Genomic DNA, 27,987 nt, shown 5'->3' with positions numbered 1-27,987 from the left:
CTGACCACGAGCCATTCTTTGAACTGGAGATTTTCAGAATGACCCGGCACAGCTGCAGGACCCTGCTACCCCTTAAAAGGCCTTGTCGCCTTTAGATGGTATAAAACAATAACTTGATGGATGATGCGGAACAGAGTCATATTGTGATCAGGCTGAAACCAAAACGGCATAAAGCAACCGTAGATCGGTCGCTGATGATTTTAGGAAGTCCCTGCATATTGGAATCGTCAACATCAGTGTGTCTGTTGCAATGTGACACATGAAAAACTTCAATAACAGAAGCAGTGTCCGGACAAAGACACGGGTCAACTCCATAAGCTATTTTCAGAAAATAAAACAAAAGAAAGTCAGATCAAGAGTAACAGGTAACGGCTTTGTGTCTTTGACGGCTCACCCACCCTCCATCTAAGAAACGGGCCCCCTCGAAAATAAAAATGAGTGACTGCCAGAGCTGGTGATGTCACCGGTCCCATTTGTCCCGATCAGTGTGGATAGCTGCTCCGACCAGGGGGCTGGGGTGTCCTTGAGACGCAGTGATAGAGACACACACACCCCACCCACCCCCACGCTGCTGATACCCTGTGCAGGCTCCAACTGCATCAGTGTCAGGAGCCCTGCAGGCAGGAAGCTAAAAGGATGGCAGGCCCTTCCTTCCCATCCAGCAGGGAGGGAGGGCCAGAAGCCGCTGACAGGAATTTGACCCCTGGACTGACAACATTGTGTGAGGGGAAATTGTGATTTACCTGTAAACAGACCTAATCTTGTCACCTATACTGACGATCCTGTGGGCCTATCTAAAATGATCAGCCACAGGAAACCAGGTATCTTTAAAGTTCACACAAGGGCCTGCTTTGTTATGACGCTTTATTCCAAGTGACTTCATATAATTATTTGATTTGGTAAAATGTTCAGAGTTACACAAAATAAAAAACTGTGTAAACATGGTGTGTGCAGCCACAGCATGAGGAGTGAGTGATTCTATCTGATGCACTGAGAGCTGAGCTGAGTCTCCCTCCCTCTGGGCAGTTCAGCCTTGCCTGACTAGGAAGAGAGAGGGAAGAGTGAGTGTATGTATATGTGTGTGTGTGTGTGTGTGTGTGTGTGTGAGTGTGTGTCGGGGGGAGAGACATTGTTCCTTGACGTCACCGCTCAGCCCAGCCTGCTCTCAAACACGTCTTTGTTATTCCGAGGCTTCCACCGGAGACCGGCCACCCGCAAAACACGGAGCACCTCTGCCGGAGCTGCTGGAGCGGAGCGGGGTGGTGGAGGGGGAGGGCCGGCTGCACAGGCTCAGACACACAAACCGACACACACACCGACACACTAGTCAAACACACACACACACACACACAAAAGGAAGTGAAACATAATGGAGACGTTTATATTCTGATATCACTACTTACTGCAATAGAACGACTAGTAAGTTATAATATAATGTCACAATAATTTTATTAAAATAATATTAAGAGTTAAAATCAGAATGCAATATATAACGTTAATAACAACAATGGTTGTAATTAGTATCATCCTTATTATTGTTGTTGTTGTTGATGAACTTAAAAGTGTAATGTGATTTCATTTTTAAGTAAGTACAGCACAAATAAGTAAGTTACATTTTTCAACAATAAAGTAAAATCTTTAAGAGATAATAACTGTCATATGATTAAAACCATAATTTAATACATTAAATTAGACATATAACTACTAATTTAACTATTTTACAATAAATATATTTTCCTATATTTTATATATAACTATAATGTATTTATTGTACATACGATATATCTAACTGTATTGTTAATAATAATAATATATGTTATCAAGTGTATAAGCTGCTGTTGACTGAACCAGTATAAGTGCTGGTGTGATCACCTCACAGGCTGGGACACCGAGACAACACCTCTGTGTTGATGACAGAGAACCAGACAATAGCCGGAGCCTCTGCTGCTGCCGTTAGCAGCCAATTAGCGCGCAGTTCCACCTTCCACGCTCCGGCGTCCTTCCGCTTCCGCGTTCCCCGAGCTCCGGTGCGTGTTTTCGGCTCGGCCCTCGCAGCTCTGCTCTCCGTGGTAAGTGAATAGCCAGTGTAATCTGACACTTCAACTTGCGGAGCTCCACGGTAGTTGATTCAGTCACTGACTCGCACCGTCTCCGGGGCTCTCACGTCGGTCTTTGTGGAGTGGAGGCAGCGGCGGAGCGGAGGAGCGCAGCGGCGGCGGAAACACGAGGCTCTGTGGAGGAACAATACGCGGATTTGCCACCGAGGTCCGAGCTGAAAGTAAGTTTGGGAGAGCGGTTATTTCTCTGTGCTGTCGCTGTTGTGAAGCGGGGTTCGGACGCTGCTCGTTGACGGGGGGGTGGACACACAACCACACACACAGATACACTACACACACACTACCTGCTAACAATAGGCTGACCCCTGAGGAACCTCCAGCAGCCGCTGGTGAACCCTTGTCCGGGGCTGGCTGGCTGGCTGGCTGGCTAGTGGCTGGAGGTGGAGGTTCAGATTCCGGCTGCCCGAGCGGTAGCTCAGCGTAATATCCAGCCGTTTGTGTGTGCGCGCGGCACATCCCGCAGCTCTGGAGCCGAGAGTCGGTGCGTGTGTGCAGGTTCACTTCCACACGGGGTGTCCGCATGTCGTGGAGGCACCGGGCGGGCTTGTGTTGATCGTGTCTGTGCGTGGACGTGGATCAGCTGGAGGCTGCGTGTGGAGGCTAAACTGAGAATGTGTGTCACTTAGCTAACAGTGTGTCTGGGCTTGTTGACTCCCCTCCAAGCCTGTTACCTACCTGTTGTAATGCAATTAGCAGACACGTCCATGTGTTTCCCTGTCAGGCAGCAGCGTGCCACACCGCTTCAGTGACATGTCCCCTCCTGGCTGATGACTGATAACACTTGATTGTGCTGATCAGAGACCAGTGGCTCCCACCAATGAATGGGAGTCAAGTAAAGTTTCGCTTTCTCAATGCAGCTGTGGATATTTATGTCACGCTGCAGTAATGTACCTGCACTGTAACCTCCAGTGCATGCATGCATCCCTGCAAACAGTCCAGCTCACACATCTGGATTCTTGGACATGACCCCCCCCCCCCCCAAATAGAGTCCAGCAGGGCCACATTGGAGTCTCCCTGCAGCTGAGAGGTGGTGGTTGTGGTGAGCTGCTCCACTCGACTGCAGGCTACTTCTGCCATTAAGTAAGTCTGGCAGACCCACCCCGTTAAATTCCTCCCGTCTGGATGTGAGGCCAGCCGGGGCAGAGCGCACCAGGAAAAGGGGGCTCCAGGCGGGATGAGGAGGTGGAGAAGCAGCAGCAGCAGGAGGAGGAGGAGGCTGTCGTGCTTTGCACCCTGCACCAGGACATCTAAACTTCTGGAGGTGCTAAAAGTGCAAGGAAGCCGTGGTTAGATGCAGATCAGCAGTGTTTTGTTATTGTTGAGTTGATCTTTGTTGTCCTACAAATGTTCAACAACCTCTAATCTATATCCTCCCCAATCTGCCCTGTGTTCTTAACTTCAGGTCAGATAAGAATAAGGACATTTTGGCATCAGCCACCCTAAAAATCCCCATTCCCTCAGAGACCTGACGCACTCTCAACTCAAATTAAACATCACAGGCTCAGCACAGTAAGTATTTATTGCAGGAGTATTGCATTGGATTGCAGGTGTCCATGTTTTTGTGTCCACTCCCTGCATGTCAGCGCGTTAAACAGCTTTTGAATTGGGTGCTCCCTCTAATGTCTCCTTTCTCGGTAATTTAAAACGGTGATGTAATGAAATTGTTTCAGCAGCAACACTTGTCAGCCGAGCCACATTAATTAGTGCTGTTCGAAGATTTTTCTTTTTTTCCCCCTTTTCCTTTCCCTCCTCCTAAAGAACCAGAGCAAACGTGATGTCATCTCAGCAAAGCATGAAAAGAAGGCACGCTTGTTCAGAGTGGGTTACCTGATAAATTGTGAAAGAAAGAGGGCGAGGAATTAAAGCCATCTGCAACTGTTAGAAACTTGGAAGTGTGTGTTGTTTGTGTGCATGTGTGTGTGTGCGTGCGTGTGTGAGAGTTTTCTTTCCTTCTGTTGTCCCTCCTGGGGCCTCTCTGCAAAAAAGCCAGCCAGCCGGCCGGCCGGGCTGTGAGACAAGACAGAAAGAGTGTCTGATTCACTAAACAGGCTAAAGGCTCTGGTAGACACACATTGAAATCAAATTTAGGTGATTTCAAAGGCTGTCTAACACGGTGCTGGTTGCAAATGCGAGTGCACATTCACGCAGACGGGGGTGTCTGGGGCCTCGCTGCCATAATGTGGAGGGAATGATGCCGGTAAAGTGAAATCTCAAACAGAGACAGACGCCGTTTTCCGACATGAAACTCCGGAGAATGTCTGCACAACTGTTCCAACTTTCTTTTGGCGTTTGCCTTCACGTATGAAGAAAGCAGCAGAAGATTCTCAGCTCAGACGTGCACAACAACACAGACGTTTCTGGAGCGTCCAGGCGACGGGTGGCACAGCATAAAGGAGACAGGACGTACCGTTGTTTGAGGAGATCGCGTTTGTTTGCTTACAGCACATCAACAGCAGCGTGGGCCCAAATCAACAACAACTCTCTAATCTTGTTGTCTTTCCAAGTTGACGTCTTCTCTGGTGTCTGCTATGTTTAACGCACCTCTTTTTCATCCTGGAATATTTGTATTATTTTAGTTTTTTTCAGTTTTATGTTTGTCGAGTGCTAGAAAGGTCATCAACGGGCCCCCTCCTGCTTTGCGCTGACTCACTTGGACATTATGGGACTTTTTACCTGGGGACAGGCAGGAGATGCTCTGGAGAATGTCCACAATAAATGACACAGACACTTACTTACACTTATGTTTGAAAACAGCGACAGCACATCCTCTGGCAGTCATACAAGTTTCCGCTAAACATTAGGAAGTATACACTGATGTTTCACAAAGCCAGCGCTGATGGAAACAGAAAGGACAATATTCTTTATTGGGTATTTGAATCTGTTTTCTCGTAACTTCACATGTCTTTCACCATTCAGTCATTGTTAACAGCATCGGGCTGCAACAAGTTTTCTAACACCTGCAGCTAATATTCCCAGACAGGGGAGAGGTGGCGATGTTCATCCTTAACTCGGCCTCTCTGAACCTCTGCGCGATGCCGAGCGAACTAAGACTGATTCAACGTATGAAAACAACTAATTACTGGTGTCTGAGTAATTAGCTTTTTGTTACTCAGCAATTTAACAAGTTGCCGCTGTTTACTGTGTGCTGGCACAGCTGCAGCCGGCTAAGTGTTTAAAACCTGGCGAACGCTAATCAATGTTTTGACAGCCCTGACATTTCATCTAACTGTTGGTTGGAGGAGTGCTGGGAAACACTCCTTGCCGCCTGTTCGCCTGACACGGATTCTTGTAGTCTGGTGTCTCGCCGTCAGCCCGAGCCCACCTACTCATGTCCCGAGCTAAAGTCAGCCTTTCTTCTTCTTGCTTGCTCCGTCTCACTTGCGGTTCGACTTGGCAGCGCATCTCATCTAAACTGAGCCTTTGTTTTTCAAAGTGCCTATTTCAGTCTTTTTAATAAGGAAAACTTGTGTTGCCTCGGAGCATTTTAAAGCCTAATTTTTGAGAGTCGGGGCTTAGAGGGAGTTACATCTTAAAGGGTTCAGTTTGAGCTGAGGTTGTGCCCTCGTGTCAGACACATAACTACTTCCTAAACGGCGTTGTAATTCTACCCATAAGTCCTCAGCTAAAACTCTCCTCAAGTCAAAACCTGGTAATTGCAGTGTAAGTAATACAGAGAAAATGAAGCGCCGAGCAGATGTAACTCATCCTGCATGCTGGCTGACTGCATGACATCAGTTTTGGTGCGGAGAGCCAAAAGTTGACCAACATGAGGCCGAGGGATAAGACAACCTCAATGCCACATGCCTCTCACCACCGTCCCTCATGCTGCAAAGCTTAGGCGCTGTGGTTCTGGTTGTGCGGTTGACACACGGCTGGTTTTCAACTCCATAGGTGGCTCAGACTGTCAGGGGAGTCACTGCTGAGTCTTTAGCGCAAAACTCTGAACTCTGGATATTCTTCTGAAAATATCTGGAGGGGGCATGTGCGTGAGAACGTAACTCTCCTGGTCAGTTTCTCCGGGGTTTTTCCCGCCATCCATTAAAATTCCAGATAATGTCTGAGTGTATGAAACAGGTTGGCCCTGTCAGGGTTTTGCATTGTTTGCCCGTTGTTGTGCTGTTGTCAATAATCTAACTAAATGGTGTAACACAGGCAAAATATCATTCCTGTTTCGGTGGAGCTCTTACTTAACCTTGGGCTCTCCCGACGTCAGGAACATGCAGTCTTCTAAGTGTGTGTGTTTTTGTTTCTTCCTGAGATGAGGGAGTGAAGCAGAGTGCCGAGTGGGAGAGTGAAGTTGCTGGCCCACCTCTGTCACCGTCTCATGCATGTTTGATTTGATGTTCTTTGAGAAATGAGCGCAGGGGACGTCACAATGGCCCATGTCCTGTTCCCATCCGCCGAGAGGCTGGGGGCCCTTGAATCATAAATGACACCCGGCCTCACCGGGAACAATATGAGCGTCGAAGCCCGCACAGGAAGAACAAAATGTTCCCTCCATCCATCCATCCGTTCGCCCACCGCTGCCGCCTGCACTCAGGATTTCTCACCATCGTAAGCAATTACCCTCACTTTCTTTTTTACTGCTGATGAAATCCTCACAGAGCCTGTCTCAGCCGTGAGTCGGCGAGGCAGCGAGAGGAAGGTGTAGCGATGGAGAGAGAAAAACAGATAGTGTGTGTCTGAGTGAGTGGCGTCGGCGTGTGCCTGTTTGGCATATAAATCCTGTTTAAGCTAAACAAACTCATTGTTCTCATCCTGCAACTGCCGTGGTCTGTGTGTGTGTGTGTGAGTGTGTGCGTTGTGTGTGCTCTCTCCCTCCCTCCCCTCTCCTCGTCTCTCTCTCCCTCTCCTTTGAGTTGTAAGTACAGTCACTAATTAGTCCCCTCTCCCTCCTCATGTTGGGTCAGTGGGTTTACGGTTTCAGTACTGATCTGCAGTGTTTGCCTTGTATCTCCTGACACCGGTGCACGCCCGCAAGCCAGAGCGCCGACGACTGCAGCCGCCCTCAGGAGGGGCACCTTACACCAGTGTCCCACATGGGTTCACTCGCCAGACGTCCCGCTCAGGAGTCAGGGCGGCGCTCTGGCTCGCTCTCCTGCAGCGTGCGCAGCGCTTGAGTTCGTGCCAGCTGTTGGAACAACCAGTCCGCCAGAGAAGTGCGCCTGTTGGGTTGAGTCAATAAGTTAGAACCTGTTATGTGCTCAGACAACTGCAGTGTGTTTTTTAAAGGGGATTCCGGATTATGCAGGCTAATTTTCCATCCACTTCACGTACCCTCCACGCAGCGTGATGCTAATCCTCCCCGCTCGTAGCCGGTAATGGATCTTTTTGTAAAGATAACATGCTTTGTTTATTATATCATTTGTGCTATAAACAGCCTCTTGTCTAGTCGGCACTCGGAGTACAGGGTGCTGCGGATTTTCCGGTGGAGGTTGTGTGGGAGATGGAGAGCGATGGCAGAGTTTCTCCGGAGGCGGCCGAATGGTCTCCAACACGGCCTCCAGGGATACATACGTCCTTGTTTTGTGACGAGGAAGGAGCCGGACAGTGTCTGCTCATTCTTTCACATGCATGGAGGGCAAATGGTGAAATGTAGGCACTATGGAGCAGTAGTTCTAATTTGTCTTTGCCGTAAATTAACAAAGGTATTTCTGTTTGCAGAATAGAGGATGTTTTCCCTGTTTTTCTTTTGTTCTGTTGATAAAGCCAGTTGTGGTTGTTTCGGAGAGCCCCCTAAATCATAAAGGCATACAATCCTGAGCTTCACTGCCCTACTAAGACCGCTTTCTTTCCGCTTCTACGACATTGCTCAGCGACAGAAACAGTCCATTACCGTGTGCAGCGTGTTTGCCCGCTTGGTGCCCTCCCCTTGGTTTTGACACCGGTGGTTGAGCCAGCCGCTTTCCCAGGGTTCTAAGGACTGACATCCCTTTCATTTTCCCGCCTGGGCGGCCCAGATAAAGGGGCATATTTTAAACCTTCTGTGTGGATACACCAACTGTAAAGAGAGATGGAGCTGGCGGGCCGGGGCCGAGCTGCAGCATTAACTTCAGGGAGAGAAAGAGAGAGGGATGGAGGGAGTAGGAGGGAGGGGTGATGATCTAGAGTGAAACAAATGAAGAAGCAAAGAATTTAAAAGTCCACTTTATTAAACGGCGATCTCAGCAATTTGTAATATATGATTGGAAGTGCTATAACCGGCTGCAGACCTGACTTTGCAAATATCACAAGCACTTATTTGCTGCCGCCTCAGACTACCCATCTTTCTCCCTCCCTGCTTTATTCCCGGGTTGTTACACGGAAGGCAATGTGTTTCACCACTTTCCTCTAATCTACCCCTGTTGCAAGTGCGTCCTCCCAGCAAACCAAAGCCACGTCGTTTATTATATCAGTAATGAGACCACGCTAATCATGTGTATTCCGGAGACAGCGATGATACACTGCTTGGTGCTTGCCAGGGATCGGCCTCTAAACAATGTTTATCATTGTCTCCCAGGGCTCTTTAATTATCTGGCAAACATTATTGACAAAACAACAAGGGCTCTTGTGTTTTATGATTTTAAAGGCTGCTGGGTTGCTATTCGCTAATAAGTATTAAGTCCAAACACAAAATGAACTTAATTTTAAGCATTTTAGAGCAACATTTTAGTGTCAAGTGTCGTCTACTGTATTTTTTTTACAGATATTATTCTGAAGAGGCTTTTGATTTGATGACGTCCTAATTTGTTATAATAACTTAACACTTTTTCAGTCAAAGTAAATTTTCCGGTGTAAATGAGTTCTAACTGAGTTCTAACTGTGTCCCAACAACGACCATAACTCTATGTTACAGACGTTAGTCGTTACACAGCTTAGCGGCATTGCTTTCACAGTCATCCGGTAACCTTTACTTGGCCGCCCGGTGGGAGCTGAGTGGAAGCTGAGTGGCATGTGTTGACATTGTTAAAGATACACGTGAGGACATCACACGTTTCATGTCTGGCTCATATTTTTGGAGCGGGGGGGTGGAGGGGAAAGCAGTTTGCCATACCGCAGCCCGGACTCCACTCGTGAGTCTGTTGCTCAATGTCCTGCTAATACGTTCCTAAGTGGAGGAAGCCCATATCTAACTCTGGTTAGCGGCGGTCAGCAGCAACAGACGTGGCTCTGAAATATGTATTAGGGCCAAACTCCCCCCCCTGACACACACACACACACACACACACACACACACACACACACACACACACACACACTCACTTACACACCCTCGGCGTCTTCTCCTTGTCATGTCTCTGTAACCATGTCTCCCCTGATAGCAAATCAACATGATTGTATAACAAGAGAGGAGGTGTGTCTCTGTGATGGTTGCATGAAGTCACCTTTGCTGTGCCGTCTGTTTGTGTGGGTGCATGTAGCCGTGTAATGTGTGAGTGTGCATGTGTGTGTGTGAGAGAGAGGCAGAGAGAGGGAGGGAGGTGGGGGTAGTAGTAGTAGTAGCAGCGGTGGTGGCTTGGGGTGAGGTCCTGCCCTGATTTTCTCTGGAATTCCTTTGTTTTTGGAAGCCAGTAAGGGGGAAAATGAATCCGCGTAGCCCGGGGATCTCTGCTCCTTGAGAATTCTCTGCACACATCCCTCTGCCGCCAGCTCTGATGGTTTTAGGGGTGGCTCTGTTTTCAAAGCTCAGAACAGCTAAGGTGTTTTTCACCTTCTAGGAAAAAAGGAGACGGAGGGAAAAAAATAATGACTGCACCAGGCCGAAGCATCTCAGCCCGGAGGGACCGATGCTACTCAAACACACACTTACTCCACAGTTCAGGGTGATGGAATTGTCAAATGTAGATCCTCTCACTCAGGGCACAACAGATACCCTCTGATTATTATAAATGTTAAACAAGCAGGGAAGCTTTTTTCTTTATTTAAAATCTATTAATAATAAAATGCGTGGTGCCATAGTCGTTTTATGCCTTTTTAATGAAGCTCCTCTGCAGTTAAATAAGTGCTTTTATAGAGTTTCATGGCAGGTGGAAGGTGCAAGGCCGCTGTGGAGATGTTGTCAGGTGCTCTCCCGTGAGCTGAAACATTTCACGTCACATTCACGGCTCATTAAATCTGATAAACCTCTGGTAATGGTGTTAAGAACTGCACAAAGGTATCTCCGTTTACCCTGCGCCACAAGTTTTCCGTGACCAGATCCTTATCTTGGGGGGGGGGGGAAGCTGCTGCTTTAAGTAACTAACAACTTCCACAAAGCAGAGCGTTTCCCTCCCTGTTAGAAGGGGGGTGGGGGGGGGTTGAATAGGCTATAGTTGCCTGCCTCTATTGAGCCGGCTGTATTATTCGCTGTCCCCTGGAACAGGCAGGAGGGGGTGGGGGTGGGGGTGGGGGTGTATAGGAGCGGGGGTGAGGAGGTCTGGTCACGTGAGCAATAATAGTCTTCGTGCTGGTCCCTTTCAGGCTGTCGCAGTAAATCTGTTTGACTTGTCACTTTCTAAATCATTACGAAGGCTAAAAGCCTCTCTATTGGATTGTGGTGGAAGGGGGGGAGGCAGCAGGTTTCCTTTGTGCCGTCTTGACGATGATGATAATCAAGTTTGTTTCTGGGCATCCTGCTGCGCTGCTATAATTAGCTCCTTTTCTTCCCGTCTCTCATCTTCGTTTTTGCATGTTGCTCCTCAAAGTGGAGGGGCAGAGTCGTTGTGCGAGAGGTCATGTGTTGAGTTATGTGCAGAGGCATCAATGGCTTGTAAACACTCTCCCTTAGTTTCATCAGGCCCTTTCTGTCGTGGATTCAGACGCGAGGCTTGTGTGTGTGTGTTTTTCTCCCTCATTCACAAGTTCATTATCTAGTGTGTGACAGCCTCCTGGTTTGAAAGAAAAGAGACTAATGGTGATTTAGTGCATGTGAGGTCTCCTGTTCCTCCCTCTAGGTCAGTCAGGGTGAGAGTCACAGCTAGAGGTATGTCTTAACTTGCCGTGTCACTTTCTGACCAAACTGGTTGCTGCCTGACAGAAACATGACAGAGCAGATCTCGTCCAGCCGACGAAACCCGGTGTGACGTCTGATATTCAAGGGCTGAACTCTCCTGTTCCCCTCTCCGCTTTCAGTTTTTTTCTTCCTCCTCCTTGCTAGTCTCAGTTTTCTTTCGCTCCTCTCCTTTTCCATACCATCCATCTTCTCCTCTCTCACTCCCTTCTGCTTCCCCCCTCTCCCACCCTCCTCTCTCTCTCTCTCTTCCCTTCTTTGGTGTGTGCCAGCAGCACTCATGCCTGGAACAGAACGCCGGGGCAGACATCTGTCGCGCAGTGTCCCCGATCTGATCTGTGGCTCGAAGCATCAGGGTCACAAGGAGTAGCAGCCGCCAATCCAGACATCTGAGAGCTCCAGCTCCACATTTTGGTGTCTCTATGTTTCTGTCTTTCTCATTAAGATTCACATAGCACTCAGCAGCAGTGCTTGCACGCGCACACACTCACACACCAGGGTATTAAGCTGGTTGTTGTCTCTTTGTGGAGCATCTGTCTTTTGGACTGCGTATGTCAAACTGAGCTGGCAGTGTCTTGTCTCTCAGATAAAGCTCTTCCTCAGACTCACAGGTGCAGAGAGCAGAGTGAAACGTGGGCTTTATCAACCTGTTCATCAGCTGCAATGATGTGCAGTTGACGTGAAAGAAGGATTTTGACAGTTTAACTGTTTTTTTTTGTCTCTGTGCCCGGGGCATTTTTATTAATGACAAAACCAATGACAGAATAAATAAAGGCTCTTAAGTGGGGCTGTTCAGTTGTGTTAAAAAAAAAAAACAGTAAAACTCTGGATTGACATTCTCGGCGTCTGACAAGTTTGACAACGTTACAAACCTTTTTGAGAAATGAATGTCTGTGTATTGATCACGCTCAGTTTTCAGGTGCTGCGGTGGCGTTTACCTCAAAACAGGAGAGTTCAGGCTCAGTGACAAGAACAAATATGAAATTGGACGATTAAAGGACTCCACGGTTTTTGCATCTTGTAACTGAATAACTACAAAACTCCTCCACGGTAATTTACATGACTCTACATGACTGATTTTCGAGCCCTCAGGTTGCTTTTGTCTTTATCAATTTCACAAAATTATCAGATTTAGCCTGCAGAGATTTGGAACAGCTAATCCATCACAATGCATTGAGTATTTAGTTTCCCTTAAGGTGTGTTATCTGAATGTTGTGATGCAGGCGACAGCAGAGAGTGAAAACTCCCACCGATATGAAGACGCGGCGACATCTGAGATCCGAGAGCAACAAACAACTAAATTCACATGCTCCTTCTCACATCAGTTTTCAATCACCTGTCGTTCTGATTTGATTTCCTGACAACGCGGCTTGTCAAAGCACTGCTCCCTCTCTCTTGCGTCAGTCAGTTTTTTGATACTAGGTAGATTTGAAAATTGTTCCTGCCTTCTCACTTCCATTAGTGCCACACATAGCAGACTCTTTGATGGATTATCTACCTTATATAAGCTTCAGTGCTCCACACGTTGATTTTCAAGTAGAATTTAATGGAAACCAAATGCCGTGTGAAAGCTTGGAAATTAGCCTGTACAGCTATGACATTTTTTTTTAAACAGTTGATTGTAAATGGGTTCAACACTGTATGCAAAGTTAGACGGCGCATCTCCACTTCCTCCCAGTATCCACAAATGAAAAATCTCAAACCAATGTCATCATGAAAGCCCAGTTCATGCTTCTGCATCGGGGCTACGCCGTAGATATGCACATAGCCTATACATGGGGCGAGCATTCATAGTTGTGTGTTGCTGAAATATTCAGGTGCTGGTAGAGTCTCTTCCGGTTTCTGGTCACCTGAGACTTGAGCTCATTCACTTTTTTTATACTTTTTGCATTAACTGTATTCCTGGCAATGGCAGCAGAAAAATGACCTTCCCCTTTCCTAATTCACAGCCAATTTGTTGTGCAGAGAGGCTGCACGTCAATGAACCTTTGAGTCAATGGAAAAAAAACACGGCTGTGGGCAGCTATTTCAGAGGTCTGCAAATGCACAGGTATGGTCCTTTTAAGATAAAGTATTGGACCCATTTGATTAAGTCAAAGCATTGGGTGCACTCGACCTCGACAAACCTCCTGAGTCACTCTATGTGAAGCTGCTTTGATTCAGCTCATCTTACATGAGTCAGCAGCGTCTCAAAGTAAAAGGCTGTATAGCATGTGTGACGAGCAGATTATGACGCCAGTCCCCATTCAGACTGAACTCTTCGACATCTTGTTTACTGGAGATGAGAATCAGGCTGTGAAGAGATAATTGGGAGACATTACTTTTAGAATGATCTTTTAAAAAAGATAATTGGACCTTTTAATATCTTGTTGGCAGGAATGCAAATGCTCTTACAAGTGCGAGTTATATAAAAAAAAAAAACATGTTTACATACTGTCTTTAATATACTGTACAAATTCGAGCTGTAGGCTAGACCGTCTGCACTGGCTTTGGATTAGAACGTCTCATATGACCAGACAAACTCTTGGCCAATGTAACGTCTCGCTGCAAATTTCAGATAACATTTACTGAGCAAATATTAGCTGGCTGGCTCTGTGCATTAATTCTGTTCACTTACAGTAGCATAGCCAAGGCTCACACTTTATAAATCACTCTTTCATAGTTTCATGTCGGTGCTCAATAATTCTCATTCACTGCCATATATCTCCTTTTACTCTGTAATGTGTCTCATTAGTGACTAAGACATCTTCAACACATACTGTTACAGGCTTTTTTTATTTAGATAAGGTAACGCTACAACTAGGAGACATATTAAACATGATATAACTCTCATAACTTTTTCTCTATTCAAATCATCAGGCCAAGATTTCAATTTCCTATACTTAATTTAATGATTAACCCTGGAAAAAGTTGTGACACATTAACTTATAAATGTTCAGCACGTCAGCAATGGAGTTGTAAGCATGTTATATAATACACTGTCGCAATGCTAAACTAGAACGGCCCACAGCAGAGTGTGTAATCCGCCCATTAGTCTTTGGGTAATCTTTCTTACAAACTAACATGAAAACCAGCCAACAAACAGAAAAAGGAGGTGGTGTGAAACACTAAATATTTTTTTTAATCTGCACCGAATTGTACACACTCATAAAAATCGGCCCTATACAAAAACATTTGTATCCAGATCTTTGCTTTATTCCCTGAAGAAAGAAATTGACAAAAGTAGAAAAATACACATTGTTACATGAAGCAATGTTAAAGAAAGAGACACATTTATTCCAGCATCTGCTCCTTACAGTGTAATGGATTCTTCCCAGGCCCCATCCCTCCAAGAAGTTTGGTAGAAATTGGTGTAGCACTTTTTTTTTGTAAACCAGACACGTTGAAGACTTGGCGAAGGTGATACATTCTCTGTCAATCCAGTAATCCATCGGCTAACCAGTAATTTCAGAACTTGAGTATGTGTGAGCATGTCTCGCTCATGTTCAAATAAAAGCAGAGCCCTGTGTCCTAAATCCTGAAGCCTCATGCTCTCTCTCTCTTTTAACTTTTCTTTTTTATCACCTGAACTCTTGAGGAAAGAAGTTTCTCCAACGGAATCCACTTAGTGTCCTCATGTGCCTGTTATGCAGCAGCCTGGAAAAGGTGTTTTATACCTGATGACAGGCAAGGTCGGGCCAGTTAAACAGGACGGTGTGAGTGCGTACGTGGGGGGGTGGGGGGTGGTAAGTCGTGGTGGTGGTGAGAGAGAGACAGAGAGAAAGTGAGAGAGAAAGTGCCACTGCAGCTCAAATGGTGTGCGACCGGCTCCTCAGCTGCGGCTACAAATCAAACAGAACCGAGCCGCCGCTGGCTCTCCGCCATGACACAGATTACTAGCACACAGAAGATTGTAAAAACCATCTTGATGGGTAATTAGGAGTACTCTTTCATTTTTTTTTGCTATCACTTAGCCACTGTGTTCATGCAGCCCTATTAGGTGTGTGTGTGTGTATGTGGCATCTGTGGTTGTGGGATTATAGGAAAATATGTTGTAGCGATAAAGCTACATTTTGCACAATGCAACCGCTGCTGGGTGGTGAACTTTGAGATTGAAAGGTCTTGGCGGATCCCTTAAAGTCGGACCGAAGCTGTGAACTCTCGCTGACTCTGCTGTGCGTTTGTGCATCTTTACGTGCAGGTATGGCTCTGTGTGTAACCTTGTGCTTGTTTTCAAAGGGTAGCAGGCAGCAGCGTTGTGGCTCTGTGTGAGTGTCGCTGATGCACGTCGTGTCCTGTATGACTTTGACCGGGCAGGCCTTGCAGCTTCACAGAGCGGAGCGGGCTGGAATAGATACACTGAGCTTTGAACAGCTCTGCTCATGTACGGCACAAGAGAGAGGGAAAGTAAAAAAAAGAGAGAGAAACGCTTGCTGGCAGGCTGTTCCCCCCCTCTCCGATTTCAACATTCAGAAATTTCCCATTAACCCCCATCAGTCACAAGAAGACCTCCACTAAAATGCCTACTTTTACACCTAATGCCGTGAACAATTTGGCAATTTTCGCTGTTATTATCCTAATTTGCACAAGCGAAAAATGAGAGAAAGGGAAAAAGCAAATTGTGTGCCCCTTTGATTAAGTGGGATGTTTGAATGTGGGCCCTCCACCTTCAAGAGAGATTTGATACTTGAGGGGTTGAAGTGTTTTTGATGGAAACTCCATTAATGATTGATAACAGGAGGAGAGCGGTTAAAAATCTCCCCGCTCCAGCACCATCAATAATTAAAAGCTCTCTCCTTGCATTTTAGTGGCACATAACATATCAGTCGTCATCTTGAAATCTTGAGTTGATATCTGTCGGAGGAATTAGGGCTTTGTTTTGATTTCCTAAATCTCATAATCTTCTGGCATGTTGTGCTTTCTAAAGGCGTTGAATTGCAACAGATTGCAACTAATAGCATTGGGTTGGTGCCATTGTTTGCTCATTAAATAATAATAATAAAATGAAATGGTTTATAGTCTTTTAAGACATGAATTATCACATGATCATGTTTTATTGATATGAAAATACATATTGGTGTAGATAGATCAGGGTTTTGATACAGCACAGTAAATGCAACAAACTGATGTACACTATTAAACACAGACTCAAAACAACCTTTAACACTGCTTCTTCCCTGCAGCCCCCGGTCTAGCTGGATTTGCACTCAACTACATATCAGGACTTGATCTCGAGATGAGCGTGTGCAACACAAAATCTAATTTAATAGCCGGAATGATTCAGCCGGGGTTTGTGGTGAAAATCTCGCACACACGCCACATGTCGAGTATGATGTTGAGGCACTGAGTGGATGGTTTGAAGTGATGCTGGAGATTCGTGTCAGCCAGTGTATGAGTGCGTGTCAGCGCGGCAGTGCAAGTTCTCCGGAGCTGAGTGCTGATTTGAGCTGCACGGAGATGAGCTGACAGGCCTGCAGGCTTCTCTGTGTCATCGCCAAGGTTCCCTTCAGTCCGTGCAGAAGGAATTCTCTGCGAAAGCACAGCTCTACTTCCACACAGGAGACCTGATTAAGTCTTTATACTTGCATGTGGCGGCCACGGACCTGCGCTTCTGGCAACTCTGCTCAAAGTGCTGCAAGGCTCCTTTGAGGCACGCACGACTCAAAGTTGTCATGACGCTTCAAGTGGTTGTGGAGTTGTTCTGAAGGTAATGATTGCTCACACAAATGCACGCAGATAATGCCTGAAGTCGCTTCTATTTGACAAATCTGCTCTGTTTTTTTCTTGGCCTCCCTCTCATTTAATGGTGTCAATTTTCGAGTTATTCATTGACTAGAAATGGAGCCTCACAGCACAGTTGTCTCAATATTTCTTTATTCCTTACAGTAACAACAACCTATTTATTGAAGGCGAGCAAAAAAAAAATGTCTCCTTGAGATATGAAAAGTATATCGAGCTGGAGGGATGAAGAGATAATAATGACAGTAAATAAAAAGAAAGAAGAGTTAAGTGATAGCTGTTATCTGTGCCCTGATCAGTGCGTCTCGTCATGGCAGCGAGGCTCTGAGTGATGCCCGTCTTTTGTCAACACTGGTGTATTTACATAAGCCGCTTCCTGTCGGCTGCAGCTTCTGTCCTAAGAGTGCCAGGCGCTGCGACGGCTAGGCGGCGTGATTAGATTTACAGATAGAGATTAATGCGAACAGAAGTAATAGCACAAAGGCATAAATCACAGAGAAGAGGTTGGAAGCACTGTGCTTGACCTTTTGAATGGTGATAATGATGCCAGAGTCAGAGGGGCTGCAGTGCCAGCGTGCCTGAGTTTGGACAACGCTGTCATAAATGCAGTGTGTGAACGCGCGCGCGCGCGTGTGTGTGTGTGTACTTAATGTTAATAGGTGGGTCGGGCGGCACTGGAGTGCATTTGGAGGAGAGTGGCAGCCTGCACGAAGGTGTTGGAACATCGCATGCGACAAAGCGCCGGAAACGAGTAGCTGCACTCAGAGTGTGTGCACACGCAGCGACAGGCTGATACCTCCAGCTCAGGGTCTTTCTTTAAGTGGGAAGTGAAACCCATCTGCTCGCCTGTCTGTTTGTCCGTCTCCCTGGCTGTCCTTGCAACTGCAGAGCATCAGCGGGGTTATTAGAAGAGCCCCATGGCTGCCACTGATAAGGCTCGTATAGGTGCCGCCACTGACAGCGCTGCCTGCCTGCCTGCGTGGCAAACACAAGTGGCCTGGCCGGGGGATTACTGCCTGCTGCCATTTCTGCTGATGCCTTTCTTTATGTTATCCTCTCCAGTCAGATGTGCCGCATTTGAATAACTTGGCTGATGTTGTATAAATGGAACTCCTCGAGCCTTCATTTGTATGCGGGTGGACGCAACGCTCGCATAGCCGCACATTTAGACTTCCTCGGTTTATTAGTCCCCCGCTCTCTTTTCCTTTGGTTCCTGCGAGTGGCCGCGACTGGTTATTTACATGCTCTGTCACTTACTGGGAGGAGTGATGCTGATGGGTTAGGAGGCTCACTAATCCACTCTGCCGCTGTCATTAGAGAGAAGCAAACAGACTATTACCACCACCTCCTCTTCCTCCTCCTCTCCTCTTTCTGCTCGTCATAAGCCTGCCTGAACCTCACACACACACACACACACACACACACACACACACACACACACACACACACACACACACTTGCACATCCACACGCACGCAGCTGTGATGGAGAGTGCCTCTTGTTTCTTTAGCACTGCTGAGTGGAGCCCTGCTTTGGTAATTGATCCTGTTTGGTACATGGGGAGGGGAGCAAAGAGAGGAAGAGAAGGAGAGAGCGAGGGAGGCCCTAAGTGTTGTCAGTTTGCTGCATTAATTTTTCAACCGTGGCCAGTGAGGCTGGAGGCTGGAGGAGGGGCCCACCGCAGAGCTCGCTCACAGGAACCATACTGTACCTGAATCCGTTTTTTGCTGCTGTGTGCTCTGCCTCTCCACGCTGACCGTTGGTTGCTGCTGCTTCCACAATAGGCTCCTCTCTGTGAGCCGGGATCATGACCCCACTCAGTCCCAGCCTCTGCCTCCTGCCGGTGACAGATTTGTTTTCCTCCGTCTCGACTTCGACTGTATAAAAATAAGACCTTCTGGTGGTTGTGCGATTGCTTGTGCCGTCTCGTGGTGTACAGTGTGTGCAGCTGATAATAGACAGACCTCACTCTGTGCTTTTTGATCCCGGCTCTGGCCGCTGACTCACTGATGATGTCACCGAGCAGAGACAGAGAAGTGTGCACAAAGAGGAAGCAGTTTTTCCCCATGCTATACTTGCTGTCACTGCCTCTGTATTCTACACAGTTCTTCCCGGTGAACTGTGTCAAAATACTCTCAAGCTATTATTAGCACCAGTGTTATCGCTCCGCCAGTCAGAGGCTGGAAACTGAACCGTCTCTGTCCATCAGAGCCACGTTCACAAACGCTTCCATGAGTCACTGAGAGGTGCTCAGAGCCACAGAGGACGTCACTGCTGACATTTGTTTCAAACATGAGTCACAATTTCTTCCTCTTATTCAATACTTCCTAAGTAATTTGAGTATGACACATTTCATTTAGCATCCCTAAGGCTAACCCTCCACTGGGGGATATAAAGTAACGCCATGCAAATATCTTAAAATGCTTTGTTGATGCAGAATGTAAGCACACAGTGGGAGGGAGCTGCCTGGAGGCCATGCAGGAGTTAAGTCATGATCACTGGAGTTACAGCACAGTACAGGATGGGTCACATGCAGAGGACAAATCTCCCCATGGGGATTAATACAGTCCAACTTCACTTTACTTGGCTAACACCACACTTTGTCACATTTTGATCCAAAAGATGACTTTAAGACCCAATAGTCTCTAATACTTTACATCCATGCTTACTACCATACATTTCACATTGTTTTCTAATAGTTTGGCATCTGGACTGAAATAAACAACGAATGAACTACAGAAACTTACTTAAACTTCTTTAGTATTGGACTTGATGAAAGTTGGGATTCAGATTCAGCAGAGGTTGAGGTGTCTCAAGTTTTAGTCCATTGCAAAGTCAAGCTCTAAAGATGATTGACCCTACACTTCCCACAATGCAACCCTGTTTGGCTGGATAGATTTCCTGTGCCTTTTTAGTATCCACAACTTTCACATGCCACACAAACCTGTGATGTCAATAAGAATCTTGGATAACAAGAACTTCCAGCTGAAATAACTGCATAACATCATTTGCTGGTTTCACTCTGAAGTTAGGAAATTTTTCTTAAACTTTCCAGGGGGGCAGTATGTGGGAACACAAATGTCCAAATCAGTTGCTCTGGGGATTTTCTGGAGCTTTTCCTACCAGTCCCCCTATTAAAATGTCAGAGGGACTTCAAACTGGAAGAATGGAGAAGAGGTGCAATACAGTTGAACTTGGAAAGACAACAAGATTTGAGAGCTTTTGGCACAAAGGATTAGTTGCCAGTGTTGATGTTTTGTAAACAAAAACACGTTGGAATTATGTCCTGTCCTGCCTCCTGCATGCTCTACCCTGGTGCCACTCCTTGTCTGAAGGGTCCAGAAAGGTTCCTGTTGCGAACGTGTCCCACCGAAACAATCTCCTGCAATACGGGAAAAATGTCTGGACCTAATTTTCCAGAGTTCACAGAGTTCATGTCTGTAAACTGTAGTTTGGCATATTTTATGTGGATTTTACTCTCTAAACCTGACACTTTAACCTTAACATGACGGCATACAAGACTACTACAAAAGGCAGAGAGCTGGGCCAGAGATCAAACGTGTGATTTACACCCTTTGTTTGGTCACACAGGTGGAGTCCTCCCTTTTCCTCCCTCTGTATAGTCCCGTCCAACAGGTGTGTTTTCTCTCTCCGGTTTGATTCCCCCTCCACCACCGTCCCGCCTGCTTAGCTAGCCAGGACAGGCCCTCTTCCACTCTAAAACCATGATTGCATTCTTGAGCTATTCCACCCCCTCCTTCAGAACAAGAGCCCTCCACATCTCTCTCCCTTTCAAGTATAGGCTGTTGGCCGTGTTCCCCACTTTGAAGATGTAATCTTGGAAAACACAGAGACATCTCGGGGATTATCTTAAATGTCTTCAGTATGTCAACAGCCTAGCCCTGTAGCAGCGCGGCGCTGGCTGTTTAAGGGGTCGGCTATGATGACAGCCAAGGAAAATGCCGCACCACAGAGGTAATAACAGGGTCAAGCCACTGACTCCATTCAGGGCCAAACTCCCACTGTTCAAACTGGATGATAACAGGCACAATGAAATGATGTATTTCCACACCAGGCAGGGCTGTGTTTACAATCGAAGGCAATAGCAGGGAATGGAGGGCTCATAGCAGCTTGAGTTGGTAGGTGAGGTTCATTTATGTCCTAGTATCCTTATCAAATATGTCACGGAATGGCACTGTGTGTCACACCTTTACCAAGCATACATAATAAGGTGAGAAGCATCACCGAGTAGTCACAGGAGGGAGAGTTACTACACCAAACTAGAGACACATAAGTGGGCACTCCTTGAAAAGGATCTTGACTTTGTAATTATATCAGATGTTATCAGGAGGAGATTTTAGGAAGGGTAAGTGCTCAGAAACTAAATCAGAGAGAGTAGCTGCCTAGGGAACACGTTGTTATCATAATTACCTGCTGAGCGATGACTGCAGAACCGGTGTTGATGTTGACGCCGAGCTGCCCTCTCCTCTATCCGACAAGGCTGCCTTGTGTGGGTTGCTGCCTGCCTCTACATCTCTTTGTGCTCTACTCTATGTGTGTTTTCTTTTCTTTTTTTTTCCTCCTCTCTTTTCAGCCAGGAACACAGACGGCCCGGCCAAAAAACGCAAATATTGTTTTGGTGAGATCTGGCTGGGAGATTGGGGAGTTGGACTTGCGTCAGTGTGTACGTGCGGGCGCTGGCAGGCTCCGGGGTGGCTCCCTGGGAGCCGAGGTGAACCGGAGACCTCATCTTCTCTGTATCAAACTACAACAGGCTCCTGCTGTTTTTTTTTTTTTTTATTACAAAAGATCGCAACCTTAGCCTCCTCACCGTTGGCATTTAAACAGGAGGAAATAACAGATGATGATATCAGAATGGTAGAGAATGACAGCGAGGAGAAACACTTGACCTGTTTGTTTGGGGAAAATGGTATTCCTCTGCTAATTTCCTCCTGATAAGTATCTGACAGCTAATAGTAAAGTGTTTTATCTTGGCTAGGGGGGGAAATGGCTTCTCTTGCTCCCAGTGCAAATCGATTCCAGAGACTCCGCTGCTTTAAATTGCATTCTCTGGTTTTCAGAGTTCTTCTATTTGCATCGAGGTAATCAATTACATATATTAGCCTCCTGCTTTTAGCCTAACATGGACTTTGTCCTTCCTTCCCCCTTCCCCCTTCCCCCTTCCCCCTTTCTCCTTACCTTTGCTGCACTGGGTCCTTCCTCTTGCAGCTAACATCATTGACTGCTGTTTGCCATGTTGGGGGGCATTGATTTTTACTGCTCTGCCTCTCTCTCTGGTTTAACAGTTGATGAGTTGTGTTAAGACGCCCAGGGACAGCCCTGCCTGTTTTAAGGAGATGAGGTTGGGTTTTATAGCCCTGCTGCTTCCTCATCCTTGGATGATAAGGTGTGCGTGTATGTGTGTATTGTCTGCGAGTGTGTGTGCACGAGAGCGAGTCCGTCTGTATGAGTTGAGAAGCCGCTTGAGACTAGGATTCCCCCCAGGAAGCTAAAGTAAACCTTGTGGTATTAAGGGCTTCTAACAAGCAAACTTGGGGCTTTGTCATCTCCGTCATTTGAATCACTTTGAAGAATTTGTGCAGAAAATCAGGTTATCTCTGTCAATGAACAGCCACTTGATCAGATATGATTACCAGCATTGAAGTGTTAAGTGTAAAACCACGTGTGATTAGGAAACAGGGGAGACAGATGAGTGGCTCGGGTGGTTGACATAGGTTTAAGATTCAGGGGTGACAGGAGGTTTTAGTCTCTCAGAGGCACCTATAACCCCCCACAGCCCCCACACACACAAACAACACAGTCTAAAGTCATGGATACAGACACAAACCTCATTTAACACGATTAGTTTCTTTGAGGATTTTACGGCAGCCTCTTATATCCGGGATGAAAGAGTTCACACTTCTGACAGGAGGGAAAGGGGGGGGGGGGGGGGGAGCTGGTGTCTGCAGAAGCCAGTACGACACACTCAGCTTTTCACTGCAATATTCACCACATTATTAAGGAACACATTTCTTTGTGCCGTGTTGCTCTCAACACCATCTGTAGTGTGCAACTCGAGTGGTAGCAATTTCCTTGTAGTCTTCGCCTGCTCATGCAGTATTACAAGTGAAACTCGATTGCAGATCTGCGCTCCATGTTCTAGTGCGTTTAGTTTCTCATAAACGTTTGCATTCTTCAATGATTGCTTCCCGGCGGTTGCCAATATGCAGAAATGCACTGCCATCTCAGTATTTAGCTCTCTCTGGCTTTGATGCCATTTCAGAGAAAAAACATTTGCCCAGTATTGCTTTTGAAATGGAATCCAATCTAATATCTGCAGTAATGTTTTACCATGTTGTTTAATATCTAATTTATCATGTTGTTTAACATCTAACGGATTTTTTTTTTTTTTTACCAATCTCAAGAAAACTAAACCTCTATCTATTGTACGATTTCAAGAAGATGTCCCCTTGAAAAAATATGCAATGAAATGAATGAAACCAACAGAAAAAAGGTGCCATTATTGATTATTATGAACTTGATGTATAAGAAACATAACTTGAATTGGAACTTAGAGAACACAATTGTCCGCCGAGCCCAACAGACCACTTATGAAACCACATGTAAATTAACCAGACCCAGATGTTTATTTGGATAGGCACCAAATTGTACACACATAAGTATCAGTCCCTTAAACAAGCCGGCTTTTGTGTTAAAAAAAAAAACCAGTCCTGCATATGCAGACAAACTAAATAAGTTCATCCTTGGGCCATGCCTCACTCCTCCATAGAAGTTCATGAAAATCGGTTTGAGTAATTTTTGCAAAATCCTGCTAACTATCAAACATCCCCCTTGGCGAGGTAATAAAAATCAATGAAACCAATTGAAAATCATTGTTTTTTAAAATTATGAATGCTATGAACTTGATGTAAAACGAACCTTTGATGTTCTAATGTCTTTCTTACACCCCTCATCTCTACCTGCTTGCCGCACACTCACTTTTAGGAGTGTCCATCGGTGCATGTTATAGCCGGGTAATATCAACCTAATAGGCTTACCTGTCAGCACCTTATGCGGTGTAGACCCTGTAAATCTCATTTGTCCGCGACACCTGCTCGCCTCCCCGCGTATTTATGGGTTTCTCCCCCGCACTGTCCTCTTCTTTTTTTGGCCTCTGTCCAAAATCAACCCCCTCTTCCCACAGTATTTGCCTCAGTGTGCTCCCTTCCCCTCATGGATTAAATGAGTGAATGAGCAGGTGTTAAGACGTATGGGGGGGGGGGCCCATTCAATCCATTCTCACCATCTGTTTAAACCATCCACGGGTTGTCGTCGGAATATCAACAGGATATATTTTCAGGTTCGATTTGAGATACTCGCTGACGCAATAAAGCAATTCACTTGATTTCACTTCCCTATTGTTTTGTGTCAGGTAGGTTCCTCATTGGCTATCTCCCGCTGACCAGAAATTCTTCGACTCAACAGTCTCAGACTCAAGATGTTGGTGTCACGTTAAAAGATGTTGAGCCTCAGAACACAATTCAAAAAGGATTAAATTACTCAACAGCAGCACATGACTGATACATCGGTTGACTGATAGACCACAGCCCATAGGAGACTTTCACACACATATCAGTGTCAGCATATGTTTGACTCTATGAAAACTTTTTACTTTATGGAATAAACAATGTGGAAAAGATCTGTATTTAGGTTTATGTTTTTAAAGCTAGAGTTGGTAAGCCTGGAAAAGCTAGCAACAGCAGGCTTCACTTTGAATATGTATAACTGATACATCCCACCCCCTCACATTGGCCCTCACATCAAAGTTATGGCCCCAAAACAAGCACTGCCGGAAAACTGCTAGAAGCCAACTTGTCCATATCTCTTGTGTCTCTGGCCTGTGAGGATTCCAGTCATGTGCGAGTAAGGGTCCACAGACTCGGGCGTATCAGTTAGTGACAGACAGATAAACCAGCGAATCATCCCATGCCCCCAAAAAACATATTGGTTAGGCTCTACTCAACACTAACAAAAAGTTATTTTAACTTCAAGAACTTCTTGTGAATAACATATTGACTGTCCACACATGCACCACACATTTAGACACAGTAGCATTGATTCAGAGTCATGTGTTTGTGTCGCCTGACAAGTCCAATAATCACTTTGCAGCTCTGTTTTTGGCCTCCATTAATGCCTGACAGATATAACTGGCTCTTAAACTTCTCAATGCGCCACCGTGTTCATCAGAACCAGCTCTGATTTAGTCTCTGTGTGATGTTTGGTGCTGGGCAGGTAACATGCAGTGGCCTAATCACAGCTGTTTTGCAGAAAGAGCTGACAGGAAATTAAATTAATCTGGATCATCGTCTGAACGAAAACAGTAAAACGAAAAACCGACCAAACTCAAGTGCTTTGCAGATGAGTAGAGAAAGAGTTGCAATGTGCTTGTATAGGCCATTCCCAAAACCTGTGTGTGTCTGTGTGTGTTCTGGGCTTATACGCTGGATTTGTATCAGCCTGTAAAGGGCGCAGCGAAGCAGTGAGGAGAAACTAAGAGAGGTGTATTAAGGCAGTGAATCTCGCCGCTCTGTGTGTAATGGACTCAGGATGAGGGCCGACCAAGCGTCAGGCTGCTGATAACCTTTAGGAAGGACATTGTTCCTGAGCAATGGGGGGTGGGGTATTGTGTTGGGGGGATATATGGAACTGCTGCAGTATACAGGAGGCCCGGCGATGTGATGGGTAGTGCTGTTGTTCAGAGGTTCATTGACTCTGGGGCAGGGTGAGGAGGCAGAGTAAATGGGGCAGGATAGCAGGCTCCCTGCATACATTTTTCACCACCGGGATGAATTTCTCAGTGATAAATTTGTCCTGTGTCTGAATCAGGTTCTCCCTGGCCTTCCATTAAAAGAAATCTAACAGGCTTTTTTCCCCTCTGTCTTCCTTCCCCTCAGATCAGCGCTACCGGAGGAGGGGTCAGCAAGGGACCGTGCGTGCGTGAGGAATACATGAGGGGTGGGTTGGGGGAGGGGGCGGCCACCACAGCGGCAGTACCACCAAGGTCGAAGTTCACACAGGTAAAGATATTTTTAGTCTAATCCACTGCTCAGTGATTGTGTGCACCCTTTGGTTCCATCCTGGCTTCTCTATCACCCCGACATGGCACAGATTGTAATGTGGCTGGTTTTGACTGGAACCTCCTCGGCTGGCGGCCTGGGAGGAACCGGGAACGGAGCAGAGTGCAGCTGCAGTTTACGAGGAGCTGTGCAGGATCCTGTCGGGCTCTGTGTTTGCCAATTCCCGGCGAGAACCCTGCGGCCATTGTCAATACCTAACGAACAAAAATTATCACACTATGATTCAAGAGCAATTTGTTTCCAAAACACTTCCAAAGCTTGCCCATTGAGAACATTTCGACTCTGTATTTGAGTGCTCTCTTAGGTTATTTCCAATGCAACAATAACCTGTTTTTCTAGCTCTGTGTTGCCACCTTCTAGAGCTGTAAGTGACATATTATAATAATTTGGCAGTAAATTGGAAATCAGCACAGCACTGTCCAAATGAAAAACGTGATACTTCAAAGAGCAGCAGCTTATTGTCAGTTAATTGTGGTTCAAATTTAAAGGTCAAGTTGAACGTGAACCTTCATTTTTTTCTACCAGAACCAGAAAGGGTTGTCTCGTTTTCTACTTGCCTTTCTTCCTGGATTCTTTACTACCAGAGATTATAGAGTAGGCAAATAAATAATAAAGTGCTGGTTAATCTTCCTTAGTGCAGCACGTGTCTGTGTGTGTGTGTACGCTGAGCAATGGCACCGCCTTGGGAACATCTGCCTCAAGCACACACACGCGCACACGTATATGCAGGCGGGCACAGACACATACTGTACACGCGTGCACGACGAGCAGGGATCAGCCAGAGCGATTAGCACACGGACGTCAGAGCACAGAATGTGGCAGGTTTAACACACGTAGAAACACACATGCGCCGACCATCGGCTGAGTGACAAGTGCCGCAGACAGAACGGGGCTGCAGAGAGTGACTGAGCACGACTGCAGACACATGAAAGTGTAGGAAGACAACTTATACCGCACTTGTCCCGCTGCTGTCGTACGTTATTCATCTCATATCCGTTCCGTTTTCCCTCTTTCCTCTCCTCTCACATTAACACATACACAGTGTTCCAGTGGTCGATCAAACAACTGTGCAATTGAGGCAGAATTTGGCCAGACAGAGAGCCAGGATTAGTAATGTGGAGCTCCGCTGGCTTGATTTGTTTAGAAAGCCTATCGTTGCTGCAAACATGTTACAGACTGTTGCCGTTTACAGAGGAATATTGTCCCCTGCAGCTTTAATTGGATGCATTTTTAATGTTAGTGCCACATAGAGTGGTCACTGTTGACACTAAACACTGTGCCCATTGTGAGGCGTCGGAGTTGAGATTTAGGAGAGAGGAAGAGTGTGTGCATGTGTGTCTGACCGTGCAATGGTTGGGTGATGTTGTGTCCACACTACATGTGAAATTTATAGCTCTGGGTCACAGGGCTACGGCTTAGCTACGGACCTCAAGCACGTCGCCGCTGTAGCCGATATGAACGGGGCCAAAACAGAGCTTTTTGAAATCAATGACGTAAACTCTGGCCAGACATGATGCCACGGAGCAACAAGGTTATTAGCGCTACTCAATGTGGCCTATCATAAATTGAGTAATATCGTAACACAAGCATAGAATTTGTATTTTTTTTTTTGTTCATAAAATAGTGATGCGTGTGCGGTCTGAGATCATGAGTTTCCCAGCTGATACTCAGCGGAAGAACCGGGCTGTTTCTGATCAGATCAAATCAGTTCACAAATCTGAAATGGTTAGCGTGAACACCAACATGTGAGTAGCGTTTTCAAATTCGTGGACATTGTGGACATCTTACGACAAATCGGATTAGACTCGATCGTACTTTATTGTCAGAATCTCTTCTGAAATTTGTACACACAATTGATGACATCGCATTGGAAATTTTACAATTGGCCTTAGAGCAATTCCTTTAACATTCAGTGCTTCGACCACACCGGAACACTCAGGCCTACTTTGAGTTCCAACTCAGATTTAACAATTTGACAGACAAACTAAATAGTTGTACAGTCTGTTCAGGGTTTGACTGTGCTGCATGACTTTCTCAGATAAAGCAA

General features: G+C 46.1%; 1 protein-coding gene across 2 annotated transcripts in view; it reads left to right on the top strand.

Annotated features, from left to right (window-relative positions):
- The first annotated feature begins 2,011 nt into the window (after positions 1 to 2,011).
- zmiz1a (zinc finger, MIZ-type containing 1a) overlaps positions 2,012 to 27,987 on the top strand; it is a 98,574-nt gene continuing 72,598 nt past the window's right edge. For both annotated transcript variants that reach the window (XM_062401018.1, XM_062401017.1), the window contains exons 1-2: positions 2,012 to 2,278; positions 25,758 to 25,880. The gene's annotated coding sequence lies outside the window, so the exon portion shown is untranslated. The remainder of the gene's footprint in view (positions 2,279 to 25,757; positions 25,881 to 27,987) is intronic.

This window comes from Platichthys flesus, chromosome 12, assembly GCF_949316205.1.
Source record: "Platichthys flesus chromosome 12, fPlaFle2.1, whole genome shotgun sequence".
In the NCBI taxonomy this organism is placed as follows: Eukaryota; Metazoa; Chordata; class Actinopteri; order Pleuronectiformes; family Pleuronectidae; genus Platichthys; species Platichthys flesus.
Note: the sequence above shows the minus strand (reverse complement) of the source record. Positions and strands in the feature narration are given on the sequence as shown.